This window comes from Apium graveolens, chromosome 4 (assembly GCF_009905375.1).
Source record: "Apium graveolens cultivar Ventura chromosome 4, ASM990537v1, whole genome shotgun sequence".
Lineage (NCBI taxonomy): Eukaryota > Viridiplantae > Streptophyta > Magnoliopsida > Apiales > Apiaceae > Apium > Apium graveolens.
Genome location: NC_133650.1, coordinates 36,401,990 through 36,412,698, shown reverse-complemented (window position 1 = coordinate 36,412,698; position 10,709 = coordinate 36,401,990).

The following is a 10,709-nucleotide window of genomic DNA, read 5'->3' as shown; positions in this document are numbered from 1 at the left end:
TCTTTTATTATTCAAAACGGAAAGTATTATTCCAATATGGAAAATATAATAAAAATCATTCGTAAAATGATTATCCAGCAATCATTGCTTTCAAGAAATATTCTTTATAATATCATAATATAAAATTCTAAAGACATGAAAGAATAATCATTATCGTATTCTTTCTTTCAGTTCATATATCTTTTAAGGATTGCTACTCTTTGTATCCAGAATTCACTATTTCTTGAAATATTCGATTTTGAAATCTTATTAAGATTGTCTAAATGACATTGATATCTTGAAAATCTTCCAAAGTTGATTTCCTTATGAACAACGAGAGCTATAGTTAAGAACCGTTGCTTTAATTTGAGATTGAAAACTCAGTGCTATAATTGTTCAATCAAAGCATCGTGATGAATAAATTGTTTTAAAGTGGGGACAACATGTTTAGAACATATCATAAAGATATTTAATATGGTTTTTGAAGAATAATAAGAGATTTACTGATGTGATTAGTGAAGGTACGCTTCTATGAAAGTTTTTCAGGATAAGTATTTAATAAATTCGGGAACGACCAAGCTTGTATGAATTTAAGATATGAAATTTTCAAGAGCTGAATGAAAGGTAAGTAACAACCCAGCATTAGAAATACTTGATGATCAAAGGAGGGCTTTTTTAAAATTATAATGATACATCAAAGCGACTTAAAGACTGTTACATAAGGTGTCCTAATCTTGACTTAGCACAACCACGATAAGGTTCACACTGAAAAGGATGAAGACTTTAACTTATGAGAAAATTGTGAATTATTTTCCATGACTCAGAGTATATACTTATACAGAATACAAGATAGAGACTGTAGTCGAAAATTAATCAAGGACCAGGGTTGAGAAATTTAATATTATCAAGGAAAGGCCAATGTGGTGGCCGACACATAAAGTAGGAAAAAATAGATTGAGGATGCCAAATTCCAGGCTAACTGATGAAAGTGATTGAAATCATGAGAATGACTAGAAGAATTAATTAAAGATAAGATTCGACAAGAAATGGTCGAGAAGCTAAGATTTTGTCAAGAAAAAAGCGAAAACCTTCAATGGGAAGAAGTGAAGATCTCTAGAAACTTAAGGGGATATTATTAATGACCAAATATGAAAAGGGATGTCATTAGTTGATTAAGTAAGTACTCGACATGTGAGAAAATGAAAGCGGAACAATAAAAATTAAATAAGCGGTTATATCATATAAAGAGTCTGAATGGGAATAAGAGTTTATTAAAAATGAATTTCTTCAAAAACAAAAGGGATTACCTAGGAGAAACTTGAGTCATGGTATTATTTGAGGTTATAAGTTGATAGGTTAAATAAGTCTACTTACTATTTTTTTATATAAATGAGAGATCTCCGCTCGACAAATTTATTATGAACGTGGAAGAGATAATTAGCGATAGAGAATCTCAGTAGCAATTGTGCCAGATTAAAACCCAAGGTTTAATTCCCTAACCAAATTATTTTTCCAAAGTTAACAAGATTGAGCAGGGTCATTACTTAGATTTCGTAGATTAACAAGTAAGACGAAAAAACCTATCACATGCCTTTTATTAAGGGTGGTTGGAAGAATCACCTATCATCAATAGAAATTTCGTATAGTTACACCGACCATGCAAGCATAAGGAAAAGAGGAACCAACGTCCCTTACGATGAGAACAAAGTGAGAAGATGAAGGATGTTTATACAAAGGCAAAATGGAGGACAAATAAGATCGTTCTAACCCCTTAGACACCACTAGTAGCAACTTCCAATCCACACGAATACGTCCAATGAGCTAGTGAGGATAAGGAATACAATGATGAAGATATTGTGTAACAAAAAAATAGCATACTAGAAGGAATTGAAGAAGGTTGATAAGTAGTGGGAGTTATCTAAAGCTAATCAAACCTTTCAAGACTTTAAAGCATATCGATCACTTACGTGCGAAATGGTGTTTCCCTCAGAATGGAAACACGACCATGATATGTTTTACGCACCTAGAAGAAGAAATATTAAATATGTCGCTAAGAATGTGATGAAAGATGAGCGTGTAGAAATGTAACAAGATTTTCTTACATAAGCAATCAACAGAGATGTTATACCAGAATGAGAAAATATTAAGGAATAAAACTCTAGCACTAGTTAGAGTGATGAAGGGGAAAGAATAAGTTAAAGGACCATTCCAAATTCTAGAAGATATGTTAATGGTCTATGCCATATATTTTTAACGGAAGACGAAGTGATCAGTTACGTTCATTGAGTTCCCCGACAATAACCGTTATCATGCGAGCTTGAGAAAGCCTCATGATAAAACTTTTCCTAGAAGAACGTATTATTCCCCTCATGTTGGGAAGAAGTTGGTAAGTAAAGGTACTCAGAACCAAGTTGATTCGACATACCAAAGAAAATATAGACCTTATCAGGACCGGCTAGTGGCATCCAAGGAAAAATAAAAGATATATACGGACAAACAAAAGAGTTCCCTGACAGAGAGTATGAAGTAAGAGACCAAGTGTTGTTGGAAGTGTCTCACTAGAAGGGAATGATGAGATTTGAAAGGAAAGAAAAGTTGAGCCCAAAGGTTCACTGGACCATTTGAAATCTTGAAAAGAATAAGAAAGTTGGTTTACAAGTTAACACTACCCCCGAACTGTCAACAAGTTTATATCGTGTACCACGTGTCACATCCCGAAATTATAACTAAAAGATAATAACTGATAAACATACTTATTACAAACGGCTGTTTATAACATAATCCAAGATTGAAAAAGTTCATTATTTGACCAGTCCAACACTAACAACTATTACAGCTTTCACATAACTACTGTTCCTCACACGAACGCTGGCTATACTACCTGAGCTCTCACATACGCCTCAACATCTTCACTAGTAGACTTACGTGCAGTCTGCTTGAATCTAACCATACTTGCTAGTTGAAGTAACATGAATAAATAGCAAGAGGTGAGCCAAATGCTCAGCAAGATATATAATGAGACATAAATTAACAATATAGTAATTCATAATTCAAATTTGGGGTAGATGGCATCATTATTAAAGTCAAAATCCTTTTTAAATCAATCACTGCACAAAAATAATGTTATGACGCTATGGATTACAGCCGGTGATCAGCCACGAAGTATCTCAAACCTCGATGGGTTCTAACAAATTATAATTGGGATCCCTAGACAACTTTTAAGCCTAATGTAATAAGTATGAAAGGTACTTGCGTCTTAGTCCAATCCACTAATCTCAAGAAAACATTCTTTTGTTTGAAAATCTCTTTTAAGCAATTATCTTTTATAAAACTAATGCTAGAGGGAAATTACAAAGATTCTAATCAAGAATATCAACTGTTCCATTTTCAATGGATTCTAGACAATAGAATTACAATCAAAAGTTAACGGATTAGAAGTTTAAGGATCTTATCAAGGAAGGAATCATCATCTTACTAGAGGGGTCATTAGAGACGAAAGATCAATCATTCAAGAGTAGGAATAACTAATCATGAGAATATCACATAATTCACAAAATCAAGAATCATAATTATGGTATCATAAGGTTCAATGACTAAGGAAGAAAGTATTGAAAGAAGTATATCAATAATCAATATGTTAAGGAAAAATAGTTGCATATGACAATTTAAAAGCATTGATAAGTATAATCATTTCCTTGTGAGAATAAATTTGAAATCATGAATGATAAGGTTGAGAGACTTGCAATAACCATAAGTTGGAAAATAGAATACTTTCATAGAATAAGTTTGACAAGGGAGGAACACTTGCCTCTCCTAACGATCTTAGTTAACACAAAAGCAACCTTGAGCTTCCCTACTCGACTTTGACGGCAAGATTATTTCTTCTATCTCCTTTTGAACCTACACATATAATATAACCTCATTACTAAAGGTTTTATATATAACTCGAAGGACTCTTATATACTACTCGACTCTAATGCAACACATAAGTATTACTTACACGAGTTCACTTATTATCATGCGTTTCTATCACATAATCACTTAGTGCACAGAATCATGTATCATTACAAGTAGTCACATGGCAGCATGGCATATATTTCACATAATTAAATGAGTATCGAATGATCTCGAGACACTCTACCCTTGATCACTCGATCCTTCCAATTTCTAATTCTTAATCATCATACCCTGAAATTCCTAAGTACTATAAATGCAATTCTCTTAATTATTTTTAGCACATTCTCTTCTACTGACCTTTTCCTATTTTATAAAATCCAAGTCACATCTAGGCCTCACCTAATTAAACTCACAAACACTTCACACAAAACCAACCTTCCCGAGTGCACCATTCGGCACCATATTGTGTGCCTGGGAAAAAACCTTAATCTTTCCCTAAGGTTGGTTCTAATGACCTTCCCTAGACTCCATTACATCTTTATCTATCAAGGCCCATAGTTTAATTACCTTAAACCAACCTAAGTTGGACCCTAAACACACTAACTCCAAAATTGCCCATGTTTTGGGTTTCTCTCGGTTTTACACTAATACACCTACCAAAACACAATGTTTTTCTCTATGGCTACTGGACTCAAGATTATATCAATTCCTTACACTCTGGAGCTTGGGATTCCTAGGGCCTCATGAATGCTCACTCAAAACTCTCCAAACTTTAGACAAATTCTCAACTCAACACTCGAACTACACCACCCTTTTCTCCTTAACTCCATTCGACTTAAGCCCACTTCACAACAATGACATCCAAAACTAAATTATTAACCCTCTTATTCTTCCTAGTATCCACCTATGAGATTATTACATACTCCAAAATTATGAAAATAAATCATTATATAAACATAACTAGGCATACATGACACTTAATCACACTTTCGAATATACATGCATATATTCGAATATTAACCTCAAGTAAAATCACCCACGAAAAAACTTATTTAACATCTTGGAATACCTTAATCTATTAAGTCATTAACCTTTGCATGCAAATCAATTTTCAAGCTTAATACTTCACAAATTTGAGCACATAGCCACAATATCATCTATAATCAAGGATGCTCTACTAATACTTTTAGTTTACATCCTAAAACTAACATGCAAGCATTAATATGACTATATATCAAGTAAAATATAGCATGTAAGAGTTTTTGCTAACATGCAAGACTTAAAACTATAGGGATCATTGACATGCAAGAGCTTAAACTAAGATATATGCTTTGAAAATATGATTTTTACACTAAAATATTTGAATGCAAACAAGGCAACTAAAATTGGTTCCATTCGGATCCTTAAAAAGCCGTTGCCGAATGGTGAGGAGGAAAATGGTGGGATTATAATTACTTCACCAACCATAACCTTCTCCAAAAATATTATAATTCATGGTTTGGACCTTAAATTCATAAGAATCAAGGCCTTTCACTTTGGTTTTGGAATCATCTCTAATATGAAAAACTTAAACACTCAAAATTTCTTGTAAAATATATATGAATGGGTTGGACAAGGATTAGAGAGTTGGATTACATAAGAATCTTGAGGAATTGAATGAAAAATGAAGGGGAGGGAGAGAAAAGAAAATGAGTTGGTTGAGTGGAGTGATAACAATAATTTCATTTGATAATTTGGTGAGTTCTTATGGTTTTGTTTTTGGAAGTGGAATTGAGAATTTACTAGCTTGTCCTTGTGGTAACACTACTAAAGTTTGCATTCAATGGTATTCTAGGGATTTGGCTAGTATAAAAGGTGTTAGTGGGGTTGGAAATGACATTAGTGTCCTTCTCTCCTTTTGGATGATCAATTGCATGTATAGGAAAATCAATAAATTATCATTCCAATTTTCAAATATTATTTAAAAGAATGATTTTTAAGGGGGAAGAAAAAACCCAAAATTTTGACATTGGTAAAAGATCTTTATGAATAGTAATGTTGCGGTTTAATAAAAAAATTTGCTACCACACCATATACGAGTTACTAAATTAAGATTTGGAATTGATATTACGTTTTTTACGTTACAAATGAGTGTATGTAAAAATTATTAATTTTTGAAAATAACCCATTATTTCAAATGACTCTATTTTACGAGCTACCGAAGGATACAAGAATTACAATACGATCAAGAGAATTATGACAAATGGAATTCCATAAATAATGACCAAGTGCGAGTACTAGAAATTATAAGTAATCAGGACAAAAGGATTTATACCACGAAGCATTTATGAGAATTAATCGAGATAATGAAAAAGGAATTAAGTATTATACATATGTTGGCAAGTGTAAATACATGCACACCATGCAACTATAACCTTGGAAGCTAACCAATGTAATTAGGAAGCCAAATGGGAAGTACAAAAGCTAAATTATGCTAGTTAGCAAAATAGTACATGTATAGTACTTGAATAGTGCAAAGTGAGGGTATAGCTTGTAAAAATCACACAAGCAATCTATCAATCAGCTATAACCTGTATTAAATACATAAACAAACTTATATAAATCTTCACTTTATCACATAAAGCAAACAAAAGGGAAGCAAACACCCTCCTCTCCATTTTCTTCCTTTTAAGTCATTCAAGAATATCAAGGAAAGAAAAATTCAAAACTCACATCTACTCACTCATAAATCACTAAATTTTTACCATAGCTTCTCCATATCATCGACAACATGCATACCAAATTTGAAGCCCATCCATGAAATTTTCAATTTTTGAAAATTGTTTAAAGATGAGGGTGAATAGTGGCTCTGAAATTTTTTAACTAGTTCCTTAATTTCTTTGGCAAGTTTCGGAAGGATAAGCATAGGTCAAGGGTCTCTTAAGGCTTAAAAATCTTGTTACTATGTTTAAGGATTCATTAAAGGTATAAAACTCCTCCACCCGTGTATTTCTTTAAGTTTTAAGCATAGTTACAAGATGTGTTCATGCATAATATGATTTTTGGAAAAGGAGTTTGGATTGTTAAATTTTGATGGTTAATTATTATGAGTTGATGTATGATGTTTTAAAAGAGTTAATAAACTGACCTTTAAAGAAACTTGGTAGATTTGATAATTGGGTTGTTGATTAATGGGTCTAACATAGTTAAATCGGGAATCTTTATATAGTCGTTATAGTGTCCGCTTGCATTTAGGACTGTTTTAAAGCTTGTTTTCAAACTGTAAAACTTATACTTTTGAAAACCACAGGACATGAATATAAATTTATTATTTTCTAATTTGTAACCATATAAAGATCGTGTCGAGATGTTTTACGGTTTAGGAAATAAGTCTGTTTTAGTGAACATTGTCGAGAAAACCAAACTACTATAAAGTACTGATTTTGAGAGTATAAATGAGACTCTTAAATATTGTTTAAAATTATTAACTTTGGTCAGTAGCTGAATTATACAGTGAGGGAGGTCTCTGTAAAATTTGAGTTTAGGATATTAAATTTTAAATTTTTGAAAAATGTCGGAGCCGAGGTCGCGCAAAGTGAAAATACGAAAACTACCTACTACCTAAACTTGCTGACTTCTGGAATTTCACCCTTCTTCCAAGAAAATGGTTTTGAGTTATGTTGTTCTAAATGGTCTCTAGCTCATGCACGTAAAAATGGTGCATCGATTGAGTTAAGGTTTGAGAGAAATTAACATTTTTGTGAACAATGTGCAAATAGTAAACTTCGTAGTTGACCGGAATTTTATAATATTTTTTACCTATTTAAATTCATATTTTCAAATTGAAACTTTTTTTATAAATATTAAAAACAATCAAGAAGCTCCTTGAGATGGTTTCGCATTTAAATATTAATTTTTTGATTTATTAAAAATATTAGAGTGTGAGTCGTGTAATAGTAACATTCCGTAAAGTCAACTCTAGAAGACCACTTTGACCGTCCATTATGACAAATGGTTGATAGTTATTTCAAGTCGGTCGAATAACGAAAAGTATCAAGTATTAAAATTTTTAGTAATATAAGTCGTTGATAACTCGTTGATATAACGACTCATATTTTGGTATTATTAAAAGTGTAATTATTAAATAAATACATATGCGTATTGGTTGTGTCACCTGTGTGTTAAACTTATTATTAATTGTGTGTTACTTATTGGTGTACGAGGATTATTTGTATAATTAATTAATGAGCAGTATTTTGTTGTTTTTTATTTTTAAAAGTGATTTTAGTGAAGATTTATTTTCATAAATATTTGAATTGTCTCTAAAATTATTTCCATTGCTTTATAATATTAATAGTTATTTTTGGGAATTTAAAAAAAATTAAAAAATAATATTTTGTCAATGATTTATTCTTAAATAATTTTCTAATTGTATTTAAAAGTAAATTCAATATTAAATTCTAGAATATTTCAAAAAATAATGAAACTCATATTTTCTTAAGTTTGGAATATTTCGAGAATTTTAAAATTATTTCTGAAATTTTTTGGATTAAATTCACCCGCACGTTTGTTCGCTAAATCGTAAAATACGGGTATGATACACGATTCAGAAATGATTTAAAAATTATGAAAATTTTAATTTAATAGTTTTTAATTATTACGAGAATTTTAAAACTTATTTGGTAATTTTTCGGGTTAATTCTACCCGTAAGTATGTTCGTTAAATTACAAATTTTGGGTTAAAATCAGGCTTGTAGTTGCAGGAAGGACGCATGGCAATTACTTGATATGTGTTAAAATTTTCTATTGATAACTGCAATGTGTACAGAAGTGAATAAAGGAAGGGATAACAAGAAAAAAAAACAAACCCCCCACCCCTGTTCATCTCTCTCGACCTCACTTTTTCCCTCAATCTCTTGCCTCTCCGCATCTCTCAAATTCCTCGTCTCTATCAATCCCTTTGTTACTCATCTCTTCCGTCTCCCTTATCTCTCCCTCGCTCTTCTCTCTATACCCCTGCTTCCCCGTTTGTTTCATGTTCTGTGTTTCCTCGCCGCCGTTTTCCGGTGAGTTTCCAACCATGGTTCTGGTTGCTTGCCTCGATTGATTTCGGTGTTGTTCTTGTTGGTTTATATATATATGTATATATGTGTATATATATGTGAAAGTGTGTGTGTGCAGCGTGGTGGCGCATGTGTGGCAAGGGTGGTGTTCTATGTTGGTGATTGTTGTCTGTTGATTGGTTCGGTTATATTCTGAATTGATATTTTTATTATTTTGCAGGAAATATTTGATTAATATTTGTGATATAAATAATTTATTGCGGGAATTTTAATTAATCGGTGAAGTTCCTATGGAAACCCGATTTATCGGGCACTGACGAATTTTGTCTCCATCAGCAATGAGCCTCGGTGAGTCGACGGTGGACCGTGATGATTTATTATGAGTCCTATAATTATAAAAATAATATTTAGTTCATTAAATTATTTTCAAAACAAAAAATAGTTATTTATTAGTAAAAGTCGTATCGATGTTTGGGTTGCGAAATTGTGATTGTTGCGTCGATTATGTTTCGACGGGAAGTACAATAAATAAAGGAGACGCTGCCCGATTTTTGAGAAATTAATTTCAAAAATACGGGAATGTAACCTGTAATTATCGGGAATACCAGTCGAGTGTATATACTTATATAGTTGTAAATAAATATTTTATAAACCCTAGTAGTTATGTGTATTATATTAATACGTATAATTACGAGTTGGGAATTGAAATCGTTCGGGTAAAGTTGATAACGAGGATATGTCAAGTAAAACTGGTCATCTAATATAGGGTATTTCGATTCCGTAGTTTCCAGTCGAAGGCATCGAGAGTTAAAGTCGGTTTAAATTCAGACTAGCATTTAGTTCTAAAGTTCGGCAAGGCAACTACCCCTGAACAAATCTTTTACGGTTCAGTAATATATGAATAACTATTGATTTAAACTGCGTAGTGGAACAAAACGTTTTAAGTTATGTATCCACTGTCTTTGAAAATGTTTGTTTAAATTATGTTTTGGGGAAAAGTAACTTCTGAAAATGCATATCTTTAAACTATGATTATTGAGGAAAGGTTTTGGAAAGTGTGCTGTAATAGAATTGTTTAAAAAGAGATAGGTAAAAGTTGTTTTGAAAATTGGATAAAATGAATCAGATATTGGATAACGGTCGTAAGTGGCTAAGTCGGTTGCGCGCCCTATTTTCACCGATTAGTCCAGCATAACTTATCAGAGACCTAGCTAGCCTCTACGGATCCGGTATGAATTGTGTGAAAGCCCGATCAGCTGTCACTAGATAACATCCAATATATATCTAATTTTGATTTTGTGGTTCCCGTAATGGAGCATATGGTATTGTGTTCCTGTAATGGAGCAGTGGATTTGAAATTGAAAATAGCATGCTAAAATTGGACTCTGGTATTTACACAACACACGACTGATATTATTTTTTACAGAGCATGCTACTTGTTAATATTGTTAGGTCCCGTAAAAAGGCTATTTTAAGCTAGAAGGGGGGTTGAATAGCTTAATTACCAATTTAAGAATTATTATGGCATTTTCAAAATATTTATCCCATTTTGAATATTTTATCGATGCAGATTATGTATGCTCAAATAAAAGACAAGGAAGAAAATACCACACGAGAGATTTATCCTGGTTCTCAATGGCGCAACCTCTAATAGATTCGTTCACCCTTACGTCTAGTCCCCAAGCTCCTCTCCAGGACCCGAGTTTTTCCCTTAAAATAACTTTGCTCCTTACGTAGGCGGAGAAGCCTTTACAACCCCACAAAAACTTGTCTTGGTGCGTAACTCTAAGT